General features: G+C 43.4%; 1 protein-coding gene across 4 annotated transcripts in view; it reads right to left on the bottom strand.

Moving 5' to 3' along the window:
- The window catches only part of NEK6 (NIMA related kinase 6), a 206017-nt gene that overhangs the window by 143407 nt on the left and 35219 nt on the right, over positions 1–27391 (bottom strand). For 3 of the 4 annotated variants that reach the window (XM_040404903.1, XM_040404902.1, XM_040404904.1), the window contains exon 2: positions 18901–19113. The exons of the other annotated variant lie outside the window; for it this stretch is intronic. The gene's annotated coding sequence lies outside the window, so the exon portion shown is untranslated. The remainder of the gene's footprint in view (positions 1–18900; positions 19114–27391) is intronic. 4 annotated transcript variants of the gene reach the window in all.

Consider the following 27391-nt stretch of genomic DNA (forward strand, 5'->3'; position numbering starts at 1 on the left):
ATATGTATAGAAGTTACATTTCAACTCCATTTAAACCCCTTTAATAAAAAAAGCATCACTCTCTAGAAGAATAACACAGCTATGTACACACTGGCTGACCATAGTCTCTCTCACTCACTATGGGGGTCATTTATGACCAAATATACACCACTTTTCGACATATATTTGGCACATTTTGTCACAAAGGTGATTTGCAACAAAATCGGCGACTTCTTCCCCTTCCATACCATGTACGCCAGTTCTGGAAAACGGGGCTGGCATGAGCGGGGAAGAGAGCAGGTTGGCAGGCCCGTCATTTATCATTTTCTACGACCGTAAAGCTAGTATAGATTTAAGGCTGCTGTACACTGGCGGTGGATGCGCCAAAGTTATGTACAGGCCGGCGTCTCAAATTTGGCCGCAGCACCCTTTGAACTGATCACTGGCCACAGTGGTGACACATGATGCAAGGGAGAAGTGATTGGCTGCAGTGGTTGTCAAGGCAGAGGTTAACAAGCGGGGACCAGAGCGCGGCAGTTGTGCCGGGGGAGCGAAGCAGCTAGAACCCAGCTGCTTCTAACCGCAGGTCTGGCCACATGGAGGGGGTCTGCCTGAAAGCCCCTTTAGGGGTGAATTCACTCGCAGAAGGTTTGTTGCAGAAATTTCTGTTACACTAGCTACAGTTACCCTATGGATTTCATCAAGGCCTATTCAGATAAATGGGACAACTGCCGAAATTTCAGCCAAAGAAAATCCGCTGCAAATGAATTCACCCTAAATGGTCACTTAAACCAGTTTCTGAAAAATATCAAAAATAATAATATACATAACACCGCCACAAGCTCTGAAGTATATTCTACAAATCCCAAGAAAGACTGCTTTGGAGGTTTTTAATATATCACTAGAAGGATGAAGGTAATCTCCTGCGATGCAAGCGATCCTTTTTCCTCTGAAACTATTTCGACTAGATAAGCTAATTCCGGCGTGATTAGAGCAAACATTCAATAACCGGGTAATCTTGCTGGCCCGAATTGTGCACGCGTCAGCTTTTTAAGCAGAAGGTCATTTGTCTTCCCGGGAAAGCCTTGTCTGCCTGGTATTATACCATCGGACACACACGTATCTGAATTATTACATTGCATTTCTAAGTCCCGGGCTGCCACAGGTGTCTCTGACTAATGTAAGGATGCACCATGTAATCTATTACTCCAAAAGAGGAAACATAATTCCGGTGTCTGGCGGCTCCACAAACAGCTCGCTTTGCTGTCTGGAAAACAGGACCAAGAAACTGGATACGAAGACTTAAGCCTGCTTCCTAATGGACATAATATTCAGCGTGCCACTTATACCACGGTAAGATCAGATTACAGTGATGCACAGCAAAAACTGGGAATGCGTCAGCCACTACCAGCTACTAGTTTATGATACAAAAAACAACATTTCCCTAATAAAATGCTAAGTCTCCTCTATCTGCACTGTATGCTTTCAGTGCCAGCCCAGAAGAGGTGGCTGCCAGGGGGCAGTCACAAGGGCAAATCCCAAGACAGCCACCTTCTAGGGCGCCATGACCCGTTTTCCAGATTTATGCACCATTACACTAGCGCTAAACAGTTCTGGTAGGCTGGTCCAGTAGAGCAATAGCCTGCTGGAGTTCGTCGAATGCGGCATAGTCTGATACTAACTTTCCCCACTGGATACTAACATTCACCGCCAGAGCCCATTGACTATAATGGGACCCGGCGGGAATCTGGACAGACAAAGACCAAGCAATGGTATTTCTTCAGCCGAATCTCGTCACTACGGAAACAAGGAGGTTCCTCTCTAGGTCCCAGACCTTGTGGTGCTCTGGCAGTTTCCGACTAGGTCTTATGCGATGAGCCAGAACAGTTTAGCGTTAGTGAGAAACTAGCCTTAAAAGTAAGAAGGGACCTCCAAACTGTCCTCGGACATCTTCCATAGAGGGAAAGAAGGATCTAAGAGTGTAGATTAATGGGGCATTACAGGGCTTTTACAGGAGACAGTAGAGGGTTTAGCCATATCAATAAGTGGGGTCGCCCCTTTCTGGGAGGTTGCTCCGCTTCTAGGCAAGGAGTAGCCATAGAGTTAGTTTAGGGAAAAGAACCTTCCCCGACCCTATCCTCACATGACCAACTCTCCTGTTTTCAAGTGGTACAACAAAACCGTGAGTAAAGTGGAGGACTAATCAAAAGGTCTGTTATAGATTTAGTACCATTTTTACATACAGAACGTTGTACCACCATAGATTTTTGCTATTTACATATAGTGACAGGGGTCAAACAATATGAATTTTGATATGGCAATTGTATCCGTCAGCTATAATTTTTTTCTGACGGTTTATCTATCTATATACAGGGTTTTTGTATTATTGTGTTATTTTATATTTATGTGAATAAAAGTTATATTTTAGAGGGTAGTTTATACAGTGATTTTGTTTTTGATCTCTCTATGGCACATCGAGTGTGGTCTGTGATAGGGTTTTCAAAGATAATAATATTGATGGCTTGTCCTTAGAATAGGCCACCAATAATATACTGGTGAAGGTCCAACTCTCGGCACCTCTGCTGATGTTTGAAGAAGCCATCTTCACTGTTGAGACTGCTCTGTACCTAGGAACGTCATACTTTAAAGGGGTTGTCCCAAGTTTTCAAGATAGGGGATAACTAACTGATCAGTAGGAGTCCAACTATTGGGACCCCCACAGAACCTGAAAACAGTGGTCACGTTTCCCCTTTCCTGATGAAGTGAAAGGTCAAGCATGCGCCCTGCCACTCCACTCATTCTCTGTGTAGCTGTGGAGTACAACACTGTGGAAAGGGGATAACTTAAAAAACTTGGCACAAGCCCTTTAATACAGGCTGTTCTTGGCATTGCAGCTTTATCCAAGTTAAGCGAATGGGACAAAGCTGCAGTATTCAGAACAGCTGCTTCTAAACTGTATGGCGTTCCTGGGTATGGGATGATGTAAAAAATGAAAAAGCTTCTGAGTTCTCCTTAGCACCATGGGCCCTTCAAACAGCTGATCAGCAGTCGGACCCCCAGAGATCTCATATTGCTGCCCTATCCTAAGGATGGGCCACCAATACTGTTACCTCAGAAAAACCTTGCAATCCTCGCTACTTTTCTTTGCTTGGACCCAAGTGCCCCAATCATTTTTATTTTTTTTTTAATCTTTTTTGGTGTATATATCCTATCTGAACATGTACCACCATTATTCAGTCATTCTGTTAGTTTCTGAAAAATTTCACAGAAAGTGATGAGTGCAGTAAAATACCTTTACCCTTATGCTAGCCACACATTTGACATCACATTTATAGAGTATAAGAAAGGCAGCAAAAAAAGAAAAAATGTAAAAAGTAGTCTGTCAAAATAATACAGCACATACTGGTAATAAAACAATGCTTCATACTGCCCTCTCTCCAAATGCTCTGTGCAAAGTCTCTCTTTCTTTATGGCTACTCCCACGGGATGAAGAAATGCGCGATTTCGCAGAGCCAGGAAACTCTCCCCTCTTCTGGGCTGACTGCCTGAATTCCTCAAAAATTCACAAGCCAGAATTACTGATCCAGCCACTATACAGAATATACATTTTTTAAAGCCTCCTTGCCAAGTTAGTCAGTAGAAGTGAAAACATGTAGCAGCAGCACTACATTTGCACTGTATTATATTACCGCATTCCCGGCACAACCCTGTAACCCTTATACTGCCTCTGGGCTCATTTTTCTCAGAGCTAACCTGCTTCTTAACCTACCTGCTGTAAAACATTTAGTCTTATGTGATCCCTGACATTCTCACGCTGAGACATCTTACCACTATAACAATTAATTCTTCTCACTGTGCAAGCAAAATTGAAGTAAATCAAGTAAATGTACAATTCTCCACGTTTAAGAAATACATATAACGCCTTTAGGCTTCGTCACAACTATATGTGCTCATGATATACAGGTCAGATGAATGGCTGAAGCCGTACGCGGAGAAGATCGTTAGTTCTGATATACTAAGGCCTCATGCGCACAATCATATTTTTCATGCGTGTGTTATTTGCATTTCTTGCGGACGACACACTGACCCATTCATTTCTAGGTGTCCATGCAGGTATTTTTTCGCAGATCCATGTGGCCATTTCACAAATTCTAGAACATGTCCGTATTGCGGAAGAGAATGGCATCAGTATTCCATTAGGCTCTGTTCACAATAGGTGCATGTCTTTTCTTCAAAAAGGAGCCCTGACAGCTTTGACAGATCACTTTTCAAATGGATTCCAATGATGTAAAATATGGTCCATCAGCTTTCCTTTAGGGCGCCGGTATTCTATTATCTATCAGTGCAGACTACCAGTGATGACAGCCTTACAGGAACCACAGGCAGACTATCCGTCATTGATAGAAATTATAAACAGCAAGCCAGATCATACAGAAGGTGAAGAACAAGTCACTGGTATTATTAAACTAAAGAAGACTAAGAATTTCAGACAAACCAGTGGCATGCATCTGGAGATAGCGGTTTTAGGGTTCTTGACCTTCGTAAGTCCAAAGCAGGTACTGGTGGGATGGATGAAATACCTTTGACATAGCAGCTGAGGAATACTGGTTCTCTTTGTGCATACTTTCTGTTCAAGGACAATTACTATAAACCAAATGCCACGACTAACGCATTTCACCAGCCGATCCTTTCACTGCTCTGTACTGAAGAGGGTCAAGAAGGCAAAAAAAAAACTGTCTACAAATGGTTGTCTCTGGTGTGATGGGTCTGACATTGACTTAAGTTGGATTTACACGGTCGGATGTTCAGGCTGATTACTGGGAATGAACCTTCCAGTGAATGCTCGTTCCTATCTGCCCATCTAAAGGTGCCGCAATCACTCAATGACCGGCTCCACCCTGTCCGATAAATACCATAAAAAATAAAAACGGTGTAAAAAAAAAAAAACTATTTTTGTCACCTTACATCACAAAAAGTGCAACAGCAAGTGATCAAAAAGGCGTATGCCCCCAAAATAGTACCAATTTAACAGTCACCTCAACCCGCAAAAAATGAGCCCGTACCTAAGACAATCGACCAAAAAATAAAAAAACTATGGCTCAGAATATGGAGACACTAAAACATTTTTTTTTGTGGTTTAAAAAATGCTGGTATTGTGTAAAACGTAAGTAAATAAAAAGGATACATATTCGGTATCGCCACGTCTGTAAGAACCTGCTCTATAAAAATATCACATGACCTAACTAACCCCTCAGGTGAATACCGTAAATAAAAATACGGTGTAAAAAGCGCCATTTTTGGTCACCTTACATCACAAAAAGTGTAATAGCAAGCGATCAAAAAGTCATACGCACCCCAAAATAGTGCCAATTAAACCGTCATCTCATCCCGCAAAAATCATACCCTACCTAAGATAATCGCCCAAAAACTGAAAAAACTATGGCTCTCAGACTATGGAGACACTAAAACATGATTATTTTTTGTTTCAAAAATGGAATCATTGTGTAAAACTTGCATAAATAAAAAGTAGACATATTAGGTATCGCCGCGTCCGTAATATCCGGCTCTATAAAAATATCACATGACCTAACCCCTCAGATGAATACCGTAAAAAAAAAAAAAAAAAAGCAATTTTTTGTCACCTTACATCACAAAGAGTGTAATAGCAAGCGATCAAAAAGTCATACACACCACAAAATAGTACCAATCAAACCATCATCTCATCCCAAAAAAATTAGCCCCTACACAAGACAGTCACCCAAAAATTTTATAAAACTACGGCTTTCAGAATGCTTTATTATGTACCGTAATACTGAAACAAACAACCAAAAAAGTCATATTTGGTATTGTAGCGTCCGTGACAACCTGCTCTAAAAAAATACCACATAATCTAACCTGTCAGATGAATGTTGTAAATAACAAAAAATAAAAACGGTGCCAAAACAGCTATTTCTTGTTACCTTGCCTCAGAAAAAGTGTAATATAGAACAACCAAAAATCATATGTACCCTAAAATAGTACCAACAAAACTGCCACCTTATCCTGTAGTTTCCAAAATGGGGTCACTTTTTTGGAGTTTCTACTCTATGGGTGCATCAGGGGGGCTTCAAATGGAACATGGTGTCAAAAAACCAGACCAGCAAAATCGGCCTTCCAAAAATCGTATGGCGTTCCTTTCTTTCTGCGCCCTGCCGTGTGCCCGTAGAGCAGTTTACAACCACATATGGGGGTGTTTCTGTAAACTACAGAATCAGGGCCATAAATATTGAGTTTTGTTTGGCTGGTAACCCTTGCTTTGTAACTGGAAAAAATGGATTCAAATGGAAAATCCGCCAAAAAAGTGAAATTTTATCTCCATTTTCCATTAATTCTTGTGGAACACCTAAAGGGTTAACACAGTTTGTAAAATCAGTTTTGAATACCTTGAGGGGTGTAGTTTGTAAAATCGGGTCATTTTTGGGTGGTTTCTATTATGTAAGCCTCACAAAGTGACTTCAGACCTGAACTGGTCCTGAAAAAGTGAGTTTTAGAAATTTTCGGAAAAATTTCAAGATTTGCTTTTAAACTTCTAAGCATTCTAATGGCATTCACAAAATGATCCAAACATGAAGTAGACATATGGGGAATGTAAAGCAATAACTAATTTTTGGAGGTATTACTATCTATTATAAAAGTAGAGAAATAGAAATTTGCTAATTTTTCAAACTTTTTTGTAAATTTAGCATTTTTTTTTATAAAAAAATATTTTTTAAAAAGTGACTCAATTTTACCACTGTCATGAAGTACAATATGTCACGGGAAAACAATCTCAGAATAGCCTGGATAAGTGAAAGCGTTTTAAAGTTATCACTACATAAATTGACACTGGTCAGATTTGCAAAAAATGGCTTGGTCCTTAAGGTGAAAAATGGCCCGGTCCTTAAGGGGTTAAGTTCCATTCACTTCCATTTGTGCTTACTTTTAGCGTCTATTGTAATATGGTGTCCATAGCCTGCAACAATTATATACTGTAAGACCAATATACATTAGGGCGGGTTTACATCAGCGACACAACTTCCGTTATTGTTTTCCGACAGGACTTTCTTTTCCATCCTGGATAACGGAAACCAGATGGATCTGTTATGCTTGCCCATAGACCTCTATTATGATGGATCAAAACGGAATGTCTCTAAAGGTTTCCATTTTGAAATCCATCTTACAAAGTCCGTTATTTTCTGTTTGTAACGCTGACGTTGAGCCCGCTCTTACGAGGGTGTCTCCCACACACCTATCAATTAGCCAGAAGGGATAGGGGGTCTACAAAGAAAAGAACATCTCCCTGTAGGACCTCATAGGTCACATAGCGTCTCATCACGTTTCAAGAAATGAAGACCCATTTTAAGCATCACTTTCCATTTCGCTATTTCCTTAAATACATACGAGCTCAATCACATATACCATGCACAGTCTCACAGTACAAATGGGGGGGAAAAGGCGCTTGAAAAACCAGCGAAACCTTGTCCGCTCACCACCTAACAATTAATGTGACCTGGCACAGTCGCATTGTCCTGCATATCAATGGAATGCCCTTCCTTGTTGATTCAGACTTTGTGGTGCCTTGAGATGCCAGTAAAGTCATTGTTTGCCTGCCAGAAGAAAGTGAAATACTTGCACAATGCCTGCAATGTAAAAGAATAGACATGTACCTGTGAAAAAAAAAAAAAAAAAATGCGTTTACATTGAACCACAAGTGTCAGAACAGGCGGCCAACCCTGTGAAGTTCTCAGCTTTAGGAAGCAATGAAAGAATAGTGCGTTGGAATCCCGGTAGAGGTTTTGCATCAATGAAGCAAAACCGGCAGAGGCAGATCTAAATATAAAGCGGAGAGAGGGGGGGGTGAAAAAGAAAATAAAAAAAGACTGATATCGCCAAAAGGAAAGGGCAACTGCATGAGTCAAATGGTTTTATCCGCCAAACTTTAGACATGATAATATGGTGCGGCCAACAATAAAGAACGGCTCGCTGGTTAATGTCATTTGCACATGAGGAAGTGTGAAGAAAGCTGCGGAGGAGAAGTATGGCTCTTGTGATGAAGAACTGGATAATGATTACTCAGCTTACAAAACTTCAGATGGAAAGCGACCATCGGGAGGCTTCAGCTACTTTCCTGGTCAGCGTTCAAAAGCTGTGAAAGGCCGCTTTTAGCAAAGTAATAAACTCATGCATAATGAAATTTGGATATTTTTAGCCTCTTTCTTAGCCAGATATTTGTCTTAATATTCTGGACGATGTCCCTAGGCAGGAGCTGTACAGATGCGATGCTTAAAAAGCTGAAGGGTTGTAGGCCATGGGAAACATGGCGCCGTGCCAGAGGCAAAACTTCATGAGATACTGCATGTGTGACTGTCACATACGAGGGGTGGAAGAAAAAAAGCTGCAAGTGATGACACGGAAGTCAAGCAACCAAAGCTCGCTCCAGGGGAACGAAATCCTACATCTTTCATTTACTGCCATCACTTCTGGGTAGAGATATCTCCATAATATGGTGCCCTACACAGACAAAGGGAGAGATTTATCAAGGGGGCGCCGTTGTTTTCTGGTGTAAAAAAGTAACTGGACCTTAAAAAAAAAAAAAAAATTTTAAGTGCTTTATTTGATTTTTCACTACTCATGACACATTCAAACAAGTGGGCAGGGGTTAACCAAGAGGGGCTACCACCAGATTGCCAAAAAACTGCACACAAAGCAGTGGGAATTTACACCGACATAGTTTGAAATCTCTGGTGCAAAGGTAATCCAAAATGAGACAGAACGTTCAGCTCTGAATAAATTTGGCGCATCTTTCTCCAGCTTATTTTGGATTAACCCCAGTCTAACTAAATCTTCCCCAAAGTGCCCAGGGCACTGGCGTGTGGTGCCATGTATTGTACCGGTCTGCTCTGACGATAACGGACAGAAAACTGATACACAAAGAGGTTGGATTCACACATGCAAATATTTCTTTTTTTTAAACAAAAGCCAGGAGTGCATCCAAGAAGAACGAAAGGCACAAATGGAAATAAACTGGCACTTCTCTGTTGTATGCGCATTCCTGCGATGGACGTATAGACGCAGTTCTTCCAAGACGCACGTGTAAGTATATATTTTAAAAACCAGGCAGTTAATAGTTAACTCAATAGTCATGATCAGAAACTGAGTAGCTGCACTTGGTAACTGTATCCACATGGATATTAGGAGTTAAATTGCAAATGCTTCTCCATACAGTATTAGGCCTCATGCACACGGCCTGCAATCAGCGGGTCCGCACTATGCAGGCACAGGCGGTGTGCTCCATGCATAACGGATGCGGATTCACTTGAATGGGTCCATAATCCGAAGCTGCAGTGTGGAACGGAGGCACGGAACCCCACGGAAGCACTACAGAGTGCTTCCATGGTGTTTGTCCGTTCCTCCGTACCGAAAAAAATATAGAACTTGTATTTTTTTACGGTGCGGACGGATCACGGACCCATTGCATGAGGTCTTAGGGTCAATTCACACATCCACAACTTTTTGCAGTCCGCAAATGATGGATCCACAAAACACGGACACGTGCGTTGCGCATTTTGCGGACTGCACATGGCCGGCACTATAATATAAATGCCTTTTCTTGTCCATGGATGCGGACAATAATAGGACATGTTCAACACTGTGTGCTGTTCGCATCTTTTGCGGCCCCATGGAAAATAAATGGGTCCGCACCCTTTCCACAAATTTGCAGAACGGATGCGGACCCATTTTGCGGACGTGTGAATGGACCCTTAGAATGTATGGGCTCTGATGAGCCGAAGTAAGTTATTGACGAAGTTGTGCGAGACTTCGTTGAATAACTTAAATTTTTGATTATTACAGTGAAAAACCACTTCAAAACTTGGAACCGAACTTGGCTTCTGTTCCGAGTGGTACTTTGGAACCGAAGCAGAGTTTGGTCCCAAGGTTTTTTAATGTAATAATCAATTACCAACGTTATTCAACAAAGTTGCGTGCATGAATAACGGACAACGCCTCATGTGGAAAGAAATAATATCTGTAGCAGGTGGACTGCTTATTAAAGGGAACCTGTCACCGGGATTTTGTGTATAGAGCTGAGGACATGGGTTGCTAGATGGCCGCTAGCACATCCACAATACCCAGTCCCTATAGCTCTGTGTGCTTTTATTGTGTAAAAAAACCAAACTGATACATATGCAAATTAACCTGAGATGAGTCCTGTACGTGAGATGAGTCAGGGACAGGACTCATCTCAGGGTAATTTGCATATGTATCAAATCGGTTTTTTTACACAATAAAAGCACACAGAGCTATGGGGACTGGGTATTGCGGATGTGCTAGCGGCCATCTAGCAACCCATGTCCTCAGCTCTATACCCAAAATCCCGGTGACAGGTTCCTTTTTTTTTTTTTTTTTTTTTTTTTTAAATCCTTTATTATTTTCTGGAACAAATATACAAATTCTCATATCAACCAATTAAAATTTACAAATATACTTTATACAAGTTAATACACTTGTTCCTTTTAACTCACCCCATCCCTTTTGCTTCCCTGCTGCGGGGTCCATCCGCATTTTAATATCTACCTTAACTTCTGTTTCCAGAAATTCCCAATATAAGGGATCCTGGGGGCCTGAAGCGAGTAAGGGAGCCTGCCCCCGCAGGAGCCATCACTCCAATTTCCTTGTCATTCTTCTATAGGCCTCAATAGTGTCTAGCCGAGCCCTCCATTCATTAAAGCTAGGACTATTCTTCGTACCCCAATATTTAATTATCAAGGCCTTTGCGACCATAAAACTTTCCATGAGAACTCGTAATTGGTAGGGAGTCAGTTCAGAGCAGGGGAAAAGACCCAATATTGCCTGCGTAAAACTTCGCTTCAATTTGATCTTATATCTTTTATCTAGTTCCTCATAAATGCTAGTCCAATACCCCCACACTTCCGGACAATCCCATAGTAGGTGACTTAACTCCGCATTTTCTGATGAACATTTCCAACACAGGTCCTTCCTTTCCTTGTATATCTTGGCGAGGAAGGAGGGGGAGTAGTATAGGCGGTGAACAATCTTGAACTGTATCAATCTGTATTTCTGAGAGATCGATACTTTTTTTATGTTTTGATATACGATATCCCATTCCAAGCTGTTCCCTTCGCCCAATTCAGCTTCCCAGCCTCCCTCACTTGACAGGTTCCCTTTAAGGTATTAGTTTAAAAAAAAAAAAAAATCCCATGAAAGGTCCTTTTTAACCCCTTCCTCCACTGAATAGAAAAACAGACCCTCACATATAGCCTCAGAAATACGTATGGAATGTAATGCCACCACAATTTTCTTCTCCACTGTTTAGTCTACCCATACCTTTTGCTTGACCCCCACAGATCACAGGAACAAGGGCCCTGTACCCCCTGCTGCTCCCTTGAAATGACTGGAGTGGCTGGTCGCACATGTGCACGGCAGCTCCATTCATTTCTATGGGAGTTCCAGAGATAGTCAAGTACAGCGGTCAGCCATCTCCGGAACTCCCATTGAAGTGAATTCTGTGGCCGCGTGCATGTGCGACCAGCACTCTGGTCATTTCAGGGAAGCAGCGAGGGGCCTGCAGGGGGTATGGGGCCCCATTCTCGTAATTGGTGGGAGTCCTACCGCTGGGATAGGGAATAACTTTTACCTACTGAAATACCCCCGTAAAGGGGTTTTCCAAGATTTTTTTTTTCACTGATGACCTATCCTCTGGATAGCCCATCAGTATCTGATCAATAGGTGTTCGACACTCGGGACCCCCACCGATCAGCTGTTTGAGAAGGCAGCGGCTCTCTTGTGAGCGATGCTGCCATCTCACAGCTTACTAAGCACAGTGCCATACATTGTATAGCGGCTGTGCTTGGTATCACGCTCAGAACCATTCACTTGAAACGGGCTGAGCTGCTCCTAGGCCATGTGAGCGATAACCTTGTCGCCACTCGGCCCGGGAAAAGCAGAAAGAAGGCTGCGGTGCTCACAGGACAGCCGCTGCCTTCTCAAACAGCTGATCAGCAGGGATGACCTCGTTCAGAGAGAAATACAGCAAATACAAAAGGAAAGAAATGAAACTGGGTAAAACAAGATTATACAATATGCACAGGAATAAAACCTTAATCCAGAAACAGCTGGTTACTTCTCGTCTGCAAAAGTCCTTACTGAACCTGATCACTGCAATGTCCACCAGTCTGCAGTGGTCAGGTATGAACAATGTCCGCCAGAGTCTGCAGTGGTCAGGTATGAACAATGTCCGCCAGAGTCTGCAGTGGTCAGGTATGAACAATGTCCGCCAGAGTCTGCAGTGGTCAGGTATGAACAATGTCCACCAGAGTCTGCAGTGGTCAGGTATGAACAATGTCCACCAGAGTCTGCAGTGGTCAGGTATGAACAATGTCCACCAGAGTCTGCAGTGGTCAGGTATGAACAATGTCCACCAGAGTCTGCAGTGGTCAGGTATGAACAATGTCCGCCAGAGTCTGCAGTGGTCAGGTATGAACAATGTCCGCCAGAGTCTGCAGTGGTCAGGTATGAACAATGTCCACCAGAGTCTGCAGTGGTCAGGTATGAACAATGTCCACCAGAGTCTGCAGTGGTCAGGTATGAACAATGTCCACCAGAGTCTGCAGTGGTCAGGTATGAACAATGTCCGCCAGAGTCTGCAGTGGTCAGGTATGAACAATGTCCGCCAGAGTCTGCAGTGGTCAGGTATGAACAATGTCCACCAGAGTCTGCAGTGGTCAGGTATGAACAATGTCCACCAGAGTCTGCAGTGGTCAGGTATGAACAATGTCCACCAGAGTCTGCAGTGGTCAGGTATGAACAATGTCCACCAGAGTCTGCAGTGGTCAGGTATGAACAATGTCCACCAGACTTCTAGGGTGTGTTTTGCTACGAGTCTTCTATAATGGAATTACTAAGTAAGGGCTCATTTCAAAGAAACTGGGTATGACATTGGTAAAAGAGAATCACATTTAGGGCTCATGCACACGACCGTATATATTTTTTTAATGGGTCCGCAAGTTTTTAAATCGGTGTGCATTCTGTTTCCGTATGTCCATTCCACAAAAAAAAAAGAAGAACAAGTCCTATTATTGTCTGCATTACAGACAAAGATAAGACTGTTCTATAAGTGGCCAGCTGTTCCGTTCCGCAAAATACGAAATGCATACGGACGTCAGCCATATTTCTTTGCAGATCGCAAAATACATACGGTCATGTGCAGGAGCCCTTAAAGTCTTGTAACACACATTCTAGGGGATGAATCTACGACCTTGTTGGGGGCTGTGGCATTTCTGATGTTAGAGCATTGTGGCCCAACATTTGGAGAATCATCACCAAAGACGAGTAATCTGACGATTCCCCCATCTCCTGGTGGCCATACAATAAAAATTTCAGACACAAGATTTACAGTTTGGTCCGTTAAAGTTCTGGACAAAGACGTCATACAGTAAAACAACACATCGTACGTCGATCTCCGCCGTGGTCTATAATCTAAGTGGCCTTTTTGGGCTGATTGGGTGTACACCTATTAAGACACCGTGGCCCTAATTTATCAAGAATAGCATGTGTTATGCCTTTCTTGATAGGGCCTGCACCGCCAGGGGAGGAATTTCATTAATGACGCATAGATCTAGTCAAAAAATTAAGGGGGGTGCAGTGATTAAGACTGACGTTTTTCACACAGTCCTTAAGTCCCTCTGTGCTGCTGGAGGAAGCACCAAAGTAATGTGGAGACGCAACAGACTTAAATCGACACCAGTTCCCTTGCTGGGTAGATTAAAGCAATTTTCTACGCCAAAAACTGACATGGAAAATGATAAATGAGCCGGCCAGCCCATTTCCCTGCTAATGTCATTCCCTCTTTTCTAGCCACTTCGGAAAACTGACGTGAGCAGGGAAGTCGCAGATTTTGTGCTACAAAATCTGCCACTTATATACGCCACTACTGTGGTGTGTGTTTGTGTATATATATATATATATATATATATGTGTTAATAGATGTCTCCAATAGCAGTCCATGCACACCAGACTGAAGCCTTCTCCAGTTTGTAGCTGCCATAGTTTTCTACCATTTACGTCCGTTTCTGGAGCAAATGATGAAAAATGCGCCAAGTATTATGGCCCCGCCCACAATCCACCTTTACCTTGCCCCATTGTCAGAAACCGGCGAGAGCTGTGTAAAAACATCAGTTGCGACTAAAAATTTTGCTTCGGTGGTGTTTAAGAAGTCACAAAACCGTGTCTTTCAACTTTTTAACGCCAAAAACACGGCACAGGGAAATTATAAATTTCCTCCTCTGCTTGGGAAACTAGTACATGCGCAGCGTCTTTAAATGTAGGCTGCAAGACCCTCCATCAGGACCATGTTTAGGAACTGGATGACCACGCAGACAGAGCAGGAGAGTACTAAACAAGTGTGCAGGGGCTTACATCAGGGCTGATCTCCTCATAACAATATATTCGGAAGGGTCCATTCAGATGTCGGTGGTTCCGGGTCCGCCTCCGTTCCGCAATTTGGCGGGACGGATGCAGACCAATACATTTCACATGTAGTTCCGTTCCACGGCCCCGCAAAAAGAGATAAAGCATGTCCTATTCTTGTCAGCAATCGCGGACAGGAATAGGCATTTCTATCACAGGGCGGCCATGTGCGGTCCGCAAATTGCAGAATGTCACACAGGCCGGATACAGTTACGGATGTCTGAATTGCCCCCAAGTGTCTTATAACACTACAATACAGAACATTTGTGAAAATAATCTGCCTCTCCTGACATATCTGTTTTAGTAACTACTTGTACATCTCCCATGTAATACTTGATGCGTGTCTATTGCTATGCCTCTATGATGTGCTAGAAGTTATGAATAAATTACTAGCAGCTCGCAATGAAGATCCAGAAGGGTATTACCAGTTGGGGGGGGGGGGGGTGTCCCTGCACAGTATGACACTGGCAGCACTGATTAGATAGTGTCAGACACAGACCCCCAACTGGTAACACCCAGCTGGACCTTCATTACAAAATGCTAATAATTCATTCATAACTTCTAGCAGGAATACTATATAAATGGTACACCATAGAGTCATAATAGATGCTTCAGAATTGTTATTACATGAAGAATGCAGGTAGGTACTAAAACAGACATGTCAGGAAAGGTTAGGGGCCCCCTTTAAGGCTGGGTTGATACATAAAGACCCTTGTTCCATTCAGACTGATATCATTAATACCAGTACAAGCAGCTCATTTAACAAAGGAATAATTTACTTGAAATATTTTTGCCTATGAACATGGTTGTATAGGATACTGTTATATTGTCATTACATCCTACATTTTTATTCTTGGAGAAATGACTGGAAGCGCCATAAATCTGTCCTGTCAATGCCTGGGGAAAACATGCTTCTCCCTTTCCTAATGAGTAGGACATGTCTGAGGAAACCTGACTCCTGGAGACAACCTATAATAAGTAAAACGTAATAGCTCTACCTATCAGGACTTGGTGAAAAGCCTAGCGCTGCCTTCCAAACTGAATCTGTATGGTAAAACACGTAGCTGAATCGCCAGCTCATGAACGCAGTGTAATTAATCGTCTAGACCTCTGGGGGCGCATTAGAAAAGAAACAAACAACAAGGTCAACACAACAGGTAAAGGAGGTTCTTCAGGACTATGTGATCAAGCTTTATTTAAAAGCACATAATATATAGTGTTTGCCTACTGTATCTGATGGGATCAAGGTTTTAGGGGCTTGTTATGTCTACTCACTAAAAAACTTCAAGAGGGGCCTGGATGTATTTCTGGAGTGTAATAATATTACAGGCTATAGCTACTAGAGAGGGGTCGTTGATCCAGGGAGTTATTCTGATTGCCTGATTGGAGTCGGGAAGGAATTTGTTTCCCCTAAAGTGAAAAAAAATTGGCTTCTACCTCACAGGGTTTTTTGCCTTCCTCCGGATAATTTTTGCAGGATAACGGGCCGAACTGGATGGACAGAGATGTCTTTTTTCAGCCTTACAAACTGTGTTACAAAGAGGACACCCAGAGGTATGGAAGTGCTCTAAGTTTATAGCGTCCAAAGAACCCTTATAAACATTTATTAAACAGGAACACTCCTAAATTAGGCATATCTTTGGCACAGATTGTGGCGCAAAGGTCCTTTGTGCCACAAACTGCGACTTCTCCACGCTCATGCCAGGTCTAAAAAAAGTGGGTGTGGCGTTGCCGTGGAAGAGGACGTGCCGGCGGGCCTGTCTCATTTACCATTTTCTACGCTTCTTTTAGGCATAGAAAATTGTCTAAATGTAAGACAGCATGGAAGCCATCTTCCATTTAGAAGCAGCGGTGGATCTGCCGAAGTTATGCAGAGGTCGGCGCCTCTACATAACTGCGGCGGATCCACTGCCAGTGCAGGTCTAAAACGCCAGTCTTAATAAATGTGCCCCATAACTCTTAATTCCTTATAATGTACATAAATCCCTTTGTAATCATATATCATTCTGTCATATCATTAGCAACACAAATTGCTACACAAAATATTGAGCAATACAATGTTTTTTGTTATTTAATGCTTTAACACACTTTAAACTTTTTCCCTTTCCTAAATTCCTTTCCCCCCTTCCCACTGAGACTTGGGACGGGAAGTATACTTTCCTGCTCCCCACTGCACATGTCACCAGTGAGGCCAGTCATTGGCTGCAGCTGCACATGGGACCTCCATCTGTGCAGGAAGTTTAGCGGCAGGTACCGGAAGGGCAGTAAAGATAGCCCGGGACCTATAGAGCAGGCACCAAACAGCATAGGGCAGGTAAGTACACTTCCTATTACAGGTCCTGCTGGGTGCGGATAAAAAAAAAAAAAAAAGGAAAATGTGAAATTGATATTCTCTACAAGCAGTCATCTCAGCATAGAGAGAACAGAGAGAAAACGCTGCATGCTTCCATATGAAACTGGAGGCATACTGTAGGACTCCATACATTTCTATCACAGCTCCAGGTACCACAGAGGTTATACGGAACGGTAATACCGTACAGCTGAATGTTTGAGGCCTTATCCAAATAACAGAGCAATGTAGCCAGATTACATGGACATATGGACAACATGGTTATAAGGGAAAATAATAGCATTCTTAATACAGAATGCTTAGTAAATTAGGGATGTAGGAGTTAAATTTTATTTTTATTTAACTCACCTCATCCACTTGTTCGCGCAGCCCGGCTTGTCTTCTTTCTTCTTCTTTGAGGACCTTGTGATGGACCATGTGATGAGCGCAGTGACGTCACCAAAGGTCCTTTTCTCCCAGGTCCTCAAAGAAGAAGACAAGCCGGGCTGCGCGAACAAGAGGATGAGGAGAGTTTAATTTTTTATTTATTTTTTTTTTAACCCCTCCATCCCTAATTTACTAAGCATTCTGCATTAAGAATGCTAATATTTTCCCTTATAACCATGTTATAAGGGAAAATAATAAAGTTCGGGTCCCCATCCCGATCGTCACCTAGCAACCATGCGTGAAAATCACACCGCATTCACATTTGCTTGCGATTTTCACGCAGCCCCATTCACTTCTATGGGGCCTGCGTTGCGTGAAAAACGCACAATATAGTACATGCTGCGATTTTTACGCAACGCACAAGTGATGCCTGAAAATCACTGCTCATGTGAACAGCCCCATAGAAATGAATGGGTCCGGATTCAGTGCGGGTGCAATGCGTTCACCTCACGCATTGCACAAGCGCGGAAAACTTGCCCGTGTGAAAGGGGCATAACTGAGTAATTTATTACCAGCTTATAACCCAAGTTAAAGGGGTGGTACCCCCGACACTATTCCGACATTACTCTTCACTTACTGGTCCTGCTTAACACTCAGGAAAAAGCTTGGAACGCCCGCTCAGCCAGGCACTAGCCAAAACTCTGTCCCACCTCAACCATTCCAAGCCATTTCGTGTGTGCTGCATCGGGAACAGGAAGTGGACAGCAGCATCAGAATGGCAGCAACGGGGAAATTGATGAGGTAAGTAATGCTTACCTTTTTATTTTTAACCCTTTCTGGCACTTGAAAAAAAAACTTCACTGTGAGGTTTAGATTAAATCATTAACCTCTTCATACACTTCAGAGACCATACGGTATCATGGTGCATCTACCAGCAAATAAACATGTTTTATGATGTAAGGTATTATTGATAAGCGTTAGGGCTCATGCACACGACCACTGTTGTTTTGCGGTCCGCTTTTCACTGATCCGTTGTTCCGTATCTGAGTTTTTTTTCTCTCAGATTTAAGTCCTCTTCCGTTCCATAATTGCACAAAACATATCCGTATGGTGTCCGTATTTGATCCGTTATTTGTGGATCGTATACAGAAACAGTAACTTATTAATCACCAAACACATGAGCAATATGGGCTGGGCATAGCATTTCTACAGTATGGATCCACAAAATACGGATGAAATACGGATGTGTTCCGTGTGAGTTCCATATTTTTTGCAGACCAATTGACTTGAATGGGACCTCGGACCGTGATTTGCAGACAATAATAGGACATGCACTATTTTTTTGCGGAACGGCCATGCGGACAAACAGAAACTAAATACACACGGAGTAACTTCTGTATTTTCTACAGCCCCATCGAAGTGAATGGTTCTGCATACGGTCTGCAAAAAAACCGGAACGGAAGCGGAAAGAAAATACGTTCATGTACATGAGCCCTTATATAAATAAGTGAACTCAGGCAAAGCTAAAATAAAGAGACAAAAACACTGACAAGTCACAGCAAGAAGAGCTCTATCCTACTTTCCTGGTGGCTATATCAATCCTTGTGAAGGTCTACACCCTGCCATCAAATGCAAGTATGAAAGCAATATGCACAATATACAAAGAATTGTGCTACGTAGTAAAGGAATGTGACACTTACCCACTTGTACCTTGAGCAGAGCGGTAAGGTCAGCACGTAGGCCTATCCTAATGGCCACATTGTCCTCCTCTTGATGCTTTTTATTGAAGGTTCTTCAGCTGATGTTGTAGGCCAGGCTGAACCTCTCCAGAGTCAGGAGCACACTCCTCTAGGCAGTCCACACACTGGATTGTACTTCTTGAATGATCTGGTTTACACAAATCTCAATAGCGCCTAAAAAGTTAGAAGAAAAACTGTTTTTAAAATTCTTTGCTCCACTTCATCCCGCGATTTGAGCAAGTAGTTTTGAGATGCCCTCTGCTAGGTCTAGGCAACCCATGGAAGAGCAGATGCTTGCTGATATGTTTTCTTTGAGTCTTTGCTTGGGTAGTAACCTGAGCTGGACAGCTCCGGTGGGGAAGGGGATATGACGTCTGTGTTCTTGAAATGTGACTCTGTCTCTTCTGCTAATGCAGACGTTTAACCCATCAATCAGACGACATCATGGCAGAATTCCAAGAAACCTCATATAAAGAACACTTTTGGTGTGAAACGGATTTCATGGAAGCCCTTGTAGCGCGATACAATGACAACTCATTTTTAGTATGTCATGAAGGTTTGCCGGTGAAGGCAGGAAACACATTTTAGCTCGGACTGAAATGGCCGGATTGTGCAAATGCCAGGAATGCAAAGTAAAGGCACCGGTTATATAACTGCTCATGACAACACAGTGCCCCTTATTGTGCCAGTCATTTCACTGGGTATAGGAGGAGTGATATCATGACTTCTTGAAAATAGAATAGTCAGGGTAGAAATACAACTAATCAGCTTTTTCTTGATTTTAAACACATTTACAGACATAGGGGGATATTTATTAAACTGGTGTAAAGTAGACACCTGGCTTAGTTGCCCGTAGCAACCAATCAGATTCCACCTTTCATTTTCCACAGGAGCTGTGAGTAATGAAAGGTAGAATCTGATTGCTTGCTATGGACAATTAAGCCAGGTGTCTACTTTACACCAGTTTAATAAATCTCCTCCATAATTCTTAAAGGGAACCTGTCAGGTTGAACATGGTGTCTGAGCTGAAGACAGCATGTTATAGAGCAGGAGGAGCTGAGCAGGTTAATATATAGTTTTATAGAAAAGATTTAGTAAAATTTGTAATTTATTCATTTAAATTCCGGCTCATTATGGGTTTGAAGTTCAGGAGGCGGTCCTATCAGTGACTGACCCTTTTATCTGTATAACCAGTCATAAGAGGATAGCTGTCAATCACTGATAGGACCGCCTCCTGGACTTCAATTAGAGACTGACAGCCTTCCCTCTAAGGCCTCTTTCACACTTGCGTTGTCCGGATCCGTCGTGCACTCCATTTGCCGGAGGTGCCAGCCGGATCCGTAACAACGCAAGTGAACTGAAAGCATTTGAAGACGGATCCGTCTTCAAAATGCGTTCAGTGTTACTATGGCTGCCAGGACTTTAGCGTCCCGGCAGCCATGGTAACCATTCAGAAAAAGCTAAACGTCAAATCCGGTAATGCGCCGAAACGACGTTTAGCTTAAGGCCGGATCCGGATTAATGCCTTTCAATGGGCATTAATTCCGGATCCGGCCTTGCGGCAAGTGTTCAGGATTTTTGGCCGGAGCAAAAAGCGCAGCATGCTGCGGTATTTTGTCCGGCCAAAAAATGTTCCGGCCCGGAACTGAAGACATCCTGATGCATCCTGAACGGATTTCTCTCCATTCAGAATGCATGGGGATAATCCTGATCAGGATTCTTCCGGCATAGAGCCCCGACGACGGAACTCTATGCTGGAAGAAAAGAACAACGCAAGTGTGAAAGAGCCCTATGACTGTGTATACAGAGATAGCTGTCAATCACTAATAGGACCTCCTCCTGGACTTCAATTAGAGACCGACAGCCTTCCCTCTATGACTGTATACAGAGATAGCTGTCAATCACTGATAGGACCACCTCCTGGACTTCAGACCCAGAATGAGCAGAATGTGTGTGTCAGGCCTTATACTAAATCCTCTGGATAGGTCATCAGTATCTGATCAGTGGGGGTCTGACCCCCGCCAATCAGCTTTTTTGAGAAGGCAGCGGTGCTCCTGTGAGCTCTGTGGCCTTCTCACGGCTTACAAAGCACAGCTCTATACATTTTGCTTGGTATCATTCACTGCTATGGGCCCGAGCTGCTCCTAGGCCACGTGACACATGAACGTTTCGTCAGTGGCCTAGGAAAAGCATAGAGAAGGCCGTAGCCCTCACAGGAGTGCTGCTGCCTTCTCAAGCAGCTGATTGTCAGGGGTCCCTGGTGTCGGACCCCCACCAGATACTGATGACCTCTCCAGAGGAGAGGTCATAAGTACAAAAAAAAATATTGGAAAACCCCTTTAATGGGGTATTCCAGTAGGTAAAAGTTATCCCCTATCCCAGCAGTAAGACCCCCACTGATCAAGAGAATGGGGGCCCCCATACCGGCCTCCTGCTGCTTCCCTGAAATAACCGGAGTGGCTGGTTGCACATGCGGGCGGCCACTCCATTCATTTCTAAAGGAGTTTTGGACCTCAGGAACTCCCTTAGAAACTAATACCTTAGTAAGTACTCCACCTGCTGCAGATGATATTGTTTGTTTGTTTTTTAGATAGTACCATTTATTGTGCCCCTATGGACCCCTGTGTTTTCTCAAATAAAGTACAATAATGCCATAGATATAGAAAATATTCTGGTGCTAATCCTACGCTTATTTTGTAAATTTGAGATTCTTGGCAAATACATTTTGTACAAAATTATTTGGGCCCGTCTGACAAACGTCAAGGTGATCTCTGTAAGATGGGAACCCAATACAAAATCCTACCTGTTATGTGCCATAATGGCCACCATAAAATTCAGGGAGTGCAGGTTCCACATGCATGCTGGGTCCACTCTGATTTTTACAATTTTTTGTGCCATAAAGACCTCCATTAAATCCAGGGAATGCAGGTACCAACATGCATGCTGAGCCCACTCCTGGTGCCAGAGGGCTTCCAATGAATGCAGGGAGTGCAGGCTACAGCTTTATACTTACTCTAATTAAAATCAGCCTATGGGGCAGACAGGCTAGTCAGGGGTGCAAGACCAACGTGAGTCAGCCACACCTCCAGCATTGGATGCGCTAACACCCTTTTTTTGCAGTTCCCCTGTGTATGCTAATTAGTACCATTGGCACAGGGTGAGGAGATCGCAGCTTTCCTTAGCGGCGTCTCCTCCCTGGCTGTGACGTTGCCCGATCCCAGCAGTAGTATAAACATCTCAGATAAGCAGGAAGAGCTGAGCAGAATGATGTATAGTTTGAAAATATTTTATTCATTTATATTCCTGTTTATTCTGGGCTTAGAAGCCCATCAGTGATTGACAGCTATATCTGTATACACAGTCATAGAGGGAAGGCTATCAGTCACAGATTGAAGTCCAGGAGGCGGTCCTATCAGTGATTGACAGCTATCTCTGTATGCACAGTCATAGAGGGAAGGCTATCAGTCTCTGATTGAAGTCCAGGAGGCGGTCCTATCAGTGATTGACAGCTATATCTGAATACAAAGTCATAGAGGGAAGGCTGTCAGTCTCTGATTGAAGTCCAGGAGGCGGTCCTATCAGTGATTGACAGCTATCTCTGTATACACAGTCATAGAGGGAAGGCTATCAGTCACAGATTGAAGTCCAGGAGGCGGTCCCATCACTGACAGCTATCTCTGTGTACACAGTCATAGAGAGAAGGCTATCAGTCTCTGATTGAAGTCCAGGAGGCGGTCCTATCAGTGATTGACAGCTATATCTGTATACAAAGTCATAGAGGGAAGGCTGTCAGTCTCTGATTGAAGTCCAGGAGGCGGTCCTATCAGTGATTGACAGCTATCTCTGTATACACAGTCATAGAGGGAAGGCTATCAGTCACAGATTGAAGTCCAGGAGGCGGTCCTATCACTGACAGCTATCTCTGTGTACACAGTCATAGAGAGAAGGCTGTCAGTCTCTGATTGAAGTCCAGGAGGCGGTCCTATCAGTGACAGCTACCTCTGTATACACAGTCATAGAGGGAAGGCTATCAGTCACTGATGAAGTCCAGGAGGCGGTCCTATCAGTGATTGACAGCTATCTCTGTATACACAGTCATAGAGGGAAGGCTATCAGTCTCTGATTGAAGTCCAGGAGGCGGTCCTATCAGTGATTGACAGCTATCTCTGTATACACAGTCATAGAGGGAAGGCTGTCAGTCACCGATTGAAGTCCAGGAGGCGGTCCTATCAGTGACTGACAGCTATCTCGGCATACACAGTCATAGAGGGAAGGCTGTCAGTCACCGATTGAAGTCCAGGAGGCGGTCCTATCAGTGATTGACAGCTATCTCGGCATACACAGTCATAGAGGGAAGGCTGTCAGTCACCGATTGAAGTCCAGGAGGCGGTCCTATCAGTGATTGACAGCTATCTCGGCATACACAGTCATAGAGGGAAGGCTGTCAGTCACTGATAGAACCACATCCTTGACTTCAAAGCCCAGAATAAGCCGGAAAATTAATGAATGTGTTTCTTCCGTCTCAGTCTGTCTGAATGTTTGAGCTGTAGATGTGCACCAATATTTTGAGCCCCTAGGAATACAGGGTCCAAGCTATACAGCCCTTTTCAATACTTCTGTTAAAGGGGCTAGCCAGTTTCCTATCAAAATAAGTCATCAATGCAGGAAATGGGACAACCCCTTTAATTCACAGGGTGAAATATGTAACTTACACGAAGCACAGGACTAACAAAGATCTGAATACAGCACAGCCCCAGGCTCCCTCCTTTATTATTGTCTCATGTATAACCCACTGATCTAGCAATTACAGTAAGTAGAGACGTGCAGAGTTAATGGCAAGGGCTTTATTGTCGCCTTATGACACATGAACTAGTTGGGATAAAGTTTATCGAGTTACTCAGTAGCCTCGAGTTCTGTCATATAATATCATTTCCGTGGCACCGGTAATGAAGAACACCTCATCTAGAGAACGCTTTGCAAAGTAAGGTTCATTCAAACAGCGCTAAGACTAGTAAAGGTAGCCGGCGGTCTGGTACGTTAAAGGGTTTGTCTCATGTCAGACAATTGGGGGCATATCGCTAGGATATGCTCCCATTGTCTAGGATATGTCTGTATCGAGAACGGAGTCCCGAAAGTGAAGGAGGGCGCACTGCGCATGCGCAGCCGCCCTCCATTCGTTTTCTATGGGGCGGGCAAAAATAGTCAAGAGCTGGCTCGGTTATTTCCATCAAGCTCATAGAAGTGAATGTGAGTGGTGGCCGGTCATGCTCGGTGCGCTCCCATTCACTTCTATGGGGAGCCGGCTTGGTGGTGGCCAGACCGGAGTCCTCCAGCCTCCACCTTGCGGGACTCCATTCTCGATATAGGTACGGGTCCCTAACGATATGCCTCCATTGTCTATGATGAGACAACCCCTTTACAATGACGGCATGACTCTTCAATGACTCCTTACAGGGAGTACAATATCTCAGATAACCATTATAAAGTAGCAATACAATCGACTAATTATATTTTATCCTTCATACAGAATTAGGTCTCTTTCACATGTAAGTGAATCGCGGATGTCTGCAGTCCATGGTCTCTACAGATCGCTTACGTATCCATTGACTTTAATGTGTGTACTCACACAAGAGTGGTTTTCCATGGACTGTGGGTCACTGGTGACACCACGGAAGCGTGCCTTATTTTTTTTCCCTGATCCTTCACACTAGAGATGAGCGAATCAACTTCGTACCTTGGAACCGAACCAAAGTTCGGGAAATGTTTTTTTTACAGTACAAATAATCTAGTCAGTTTATATAGTCGTTATATATTTTAATATGCATCTTGTGTTTTGCTATGCGCGTGAATCAGTCAGCGCCGACAAGCACCCCCCTAAGCCCCACCACAGAACCCTCCACCCGGTCCCTGGGAAAATTGTCTTGCATGAAACTGGTCCTTGATGCAAAAAAGGTTGAGGACCACTGGTATAAGGGACAGAAGAGAACACAGGAGAGGGGAGAACTGATTATCTATCACCACTAGAACACCCTGATTATCACCGATTATAGTGTAAGGACAGGAGAGAACACGGAAGAGTGGAGAACTGTTTTTAATAAACAAAGGCCTTAGATTGATGGAACATAAAAATATATTTATGATTAACATTTCAAAACTTTTGTAAATGTATATTAAAGTTAATAAATTACACTATATAAATAATAGATATTTCTTTTGAGCTGTAGTTGGACTCATTTCCACCAACTCCACCCCAAACTAGCTTCCACTCCAACCACAGTCTCATGACCCAACAAGACCAAAGGATTTTATCATTAACTTTTCGAAATGATGCCAAGCAAAACTCCACCACCAGCGATCAAACGTTCAAAGTGTTACATCTGGTTGCTTGTTCTAATTTACTCCTTGTTATACGCTGTGAAATCCTCTTGGAAAATAACATGGGCTGTAGGAATTATCGCTCCCCAGCATGACAGGCAGCTGCACTGGGGCAACACTGAGATGACACCAGACAAGCACCAAACTCGGCTGACGGCTTGTATATAATTAACTAAACATCTGTCCTACTTAATAACATAGATTTAAAAAAAAAACACATTCAAAACCTCTAAAGTAAGATGAGATTGTCTGAGTCGAGAGGAAATAGAGAATACCAGTCTAACCACGGGATTGAAAACGAAATGAATGTATTACTGGTAGGTGTGGCAGATGTTTTTGAATTCCCCAAATTCACAGGTTTTCTAGGTCTTTCACATAGCAAGAGTGTTGATCATTCTGTGACTCACTCTGAGGAGTGAAGATTTATAGTTAGTCCATACACATGAAAGACAGACTGTAGGACACTGGCAGAAAAAAAAATCAAGTCTTAAATGGGTTTATCCAATTTAGACAATTACTATATTGTATAAATATCTAATAGTGGAGGTGTCCCACTACCACTCACTTGGAGAATATTTTTTGTAAGACTTCAATGGAGGGACAAGCACGTCTCCAATCACACGCCTCCTAGATAGGGCCACTCAATCTTACAAAACAGGGTTCAGATGACTCCCACTCTCCTGATACGTGCAGGACTCAGGTTTAACCTCCACCATCACCTGTCAGACATGTCCTCAGGATAGATCATTAATATCAGACTGGGGAAAACTATACAGTGGATGGAGCTGGAAGCAGTACGATGGCAAAGCAGTTGCATAATGGGTAGGCTGGGAACTTAAAGGGGTTGTCAGGGTTCAGAGCTGCCCCTTCACCCAACCCATGCTCCAGTGCTCTCCCCTTGCCCTGCGCTAAATCAAGCAGGGCAAGGGTTTTTTCAGCAGATCGGGTGACGTACCAGGTCTCTCTATAGCAGGGGTGCACAACGTTTCCTGGTTGGGGGCCACATTGCCAGACTGAACCAATGACGAGGGCCGAAATTAAAATTTAAAGGTATATTAACAACTGAAATATTGTACTTATGGCATATTGAACACACATTATATACCATTAATGTCTAGTTACACTTCCAGGACTCCCATCTAATGGGAGAAATACATGAAAAATATATGTGAGCAGCCACAAGACATAGGCATACATGTCTGTTACCAGATGGTTGGGGGCCGCACAGAATGGTATCAAGGGCCGCATGTGGCCCCCGGGCCGCAGGTTGTGCACCCCTGCTCTATAGGAATGCTAGGCGGAGGCTTCAACCTAGCAGTGGGCCAGGTGACGTCACCGGCACCAAGGGGCGGCCTGTACAACAGGAAACAGTAGCGCTAAAGCCCGCCCATTAGTGCTGGTGACATCACCGGGAACACTGACAGAAGCTTCCGCCTAGCAATGTAAAAGTATAAACAATACAGCATGAAACGCTCTGATGCTCCACTCAGAAGAGCTGCCCGGGTGAAGAAGGGAATATGTCTGAACCCGGACAACCCCTTTAAAGTGACCCATGAAAAAAAAAAAAAAGTGGCCTCCAGTTGTCAAAAGTGACAAAAGGAGGCCTCGGACGACCCCCTGGGAAATTTCCCTGTAGGGTTTATGGTCAGTCCGCCCCTGTCAGTGGACAGAGCCTTGGGCTTCCAACTCTATCACCTGCATAGTTTTCAGCAATGACGGCTGCCCGAAAGAAATGACCAGCGGAGTGCAGTGTGTTCGACCCCACTGACCTGATATTGATGACCTTTCCACTCCTGCCAGTGACTAAACGAGTGATCAATAAAAAAGAATCGTGACCAGTCTTCTCTTTGTGCAAGTTTATTCCGGTTCACATATAAAACAAGGGAACATTTCTGCTTATATCAAGCCTTTCTCAAGCTCGTGAGTGGCCAGTTCCTGTGAGTACATACTTTTTGCTCACTCATCTGAGAAGAAGGACGATTTACAACAAAAACAGCACTTTATATGTTTTACATTATAAACCATTTTTAATGGGAAGTAAGTTTTTGTTTTTGCTTTTTTTCATCTGTATAATGTA

Source organism: Bufo bufo, chromosome 8, assembly GCF_905171765.1.
Source record: "Bufo bufo chromosome 8, aBufBuf1.1, whole genome shotgun sequence".
NCBI lineage: Eukaryota > Metazoa > Chordata > Amphibia > Anura > Bufonidae > Bufo > Bufo bufo.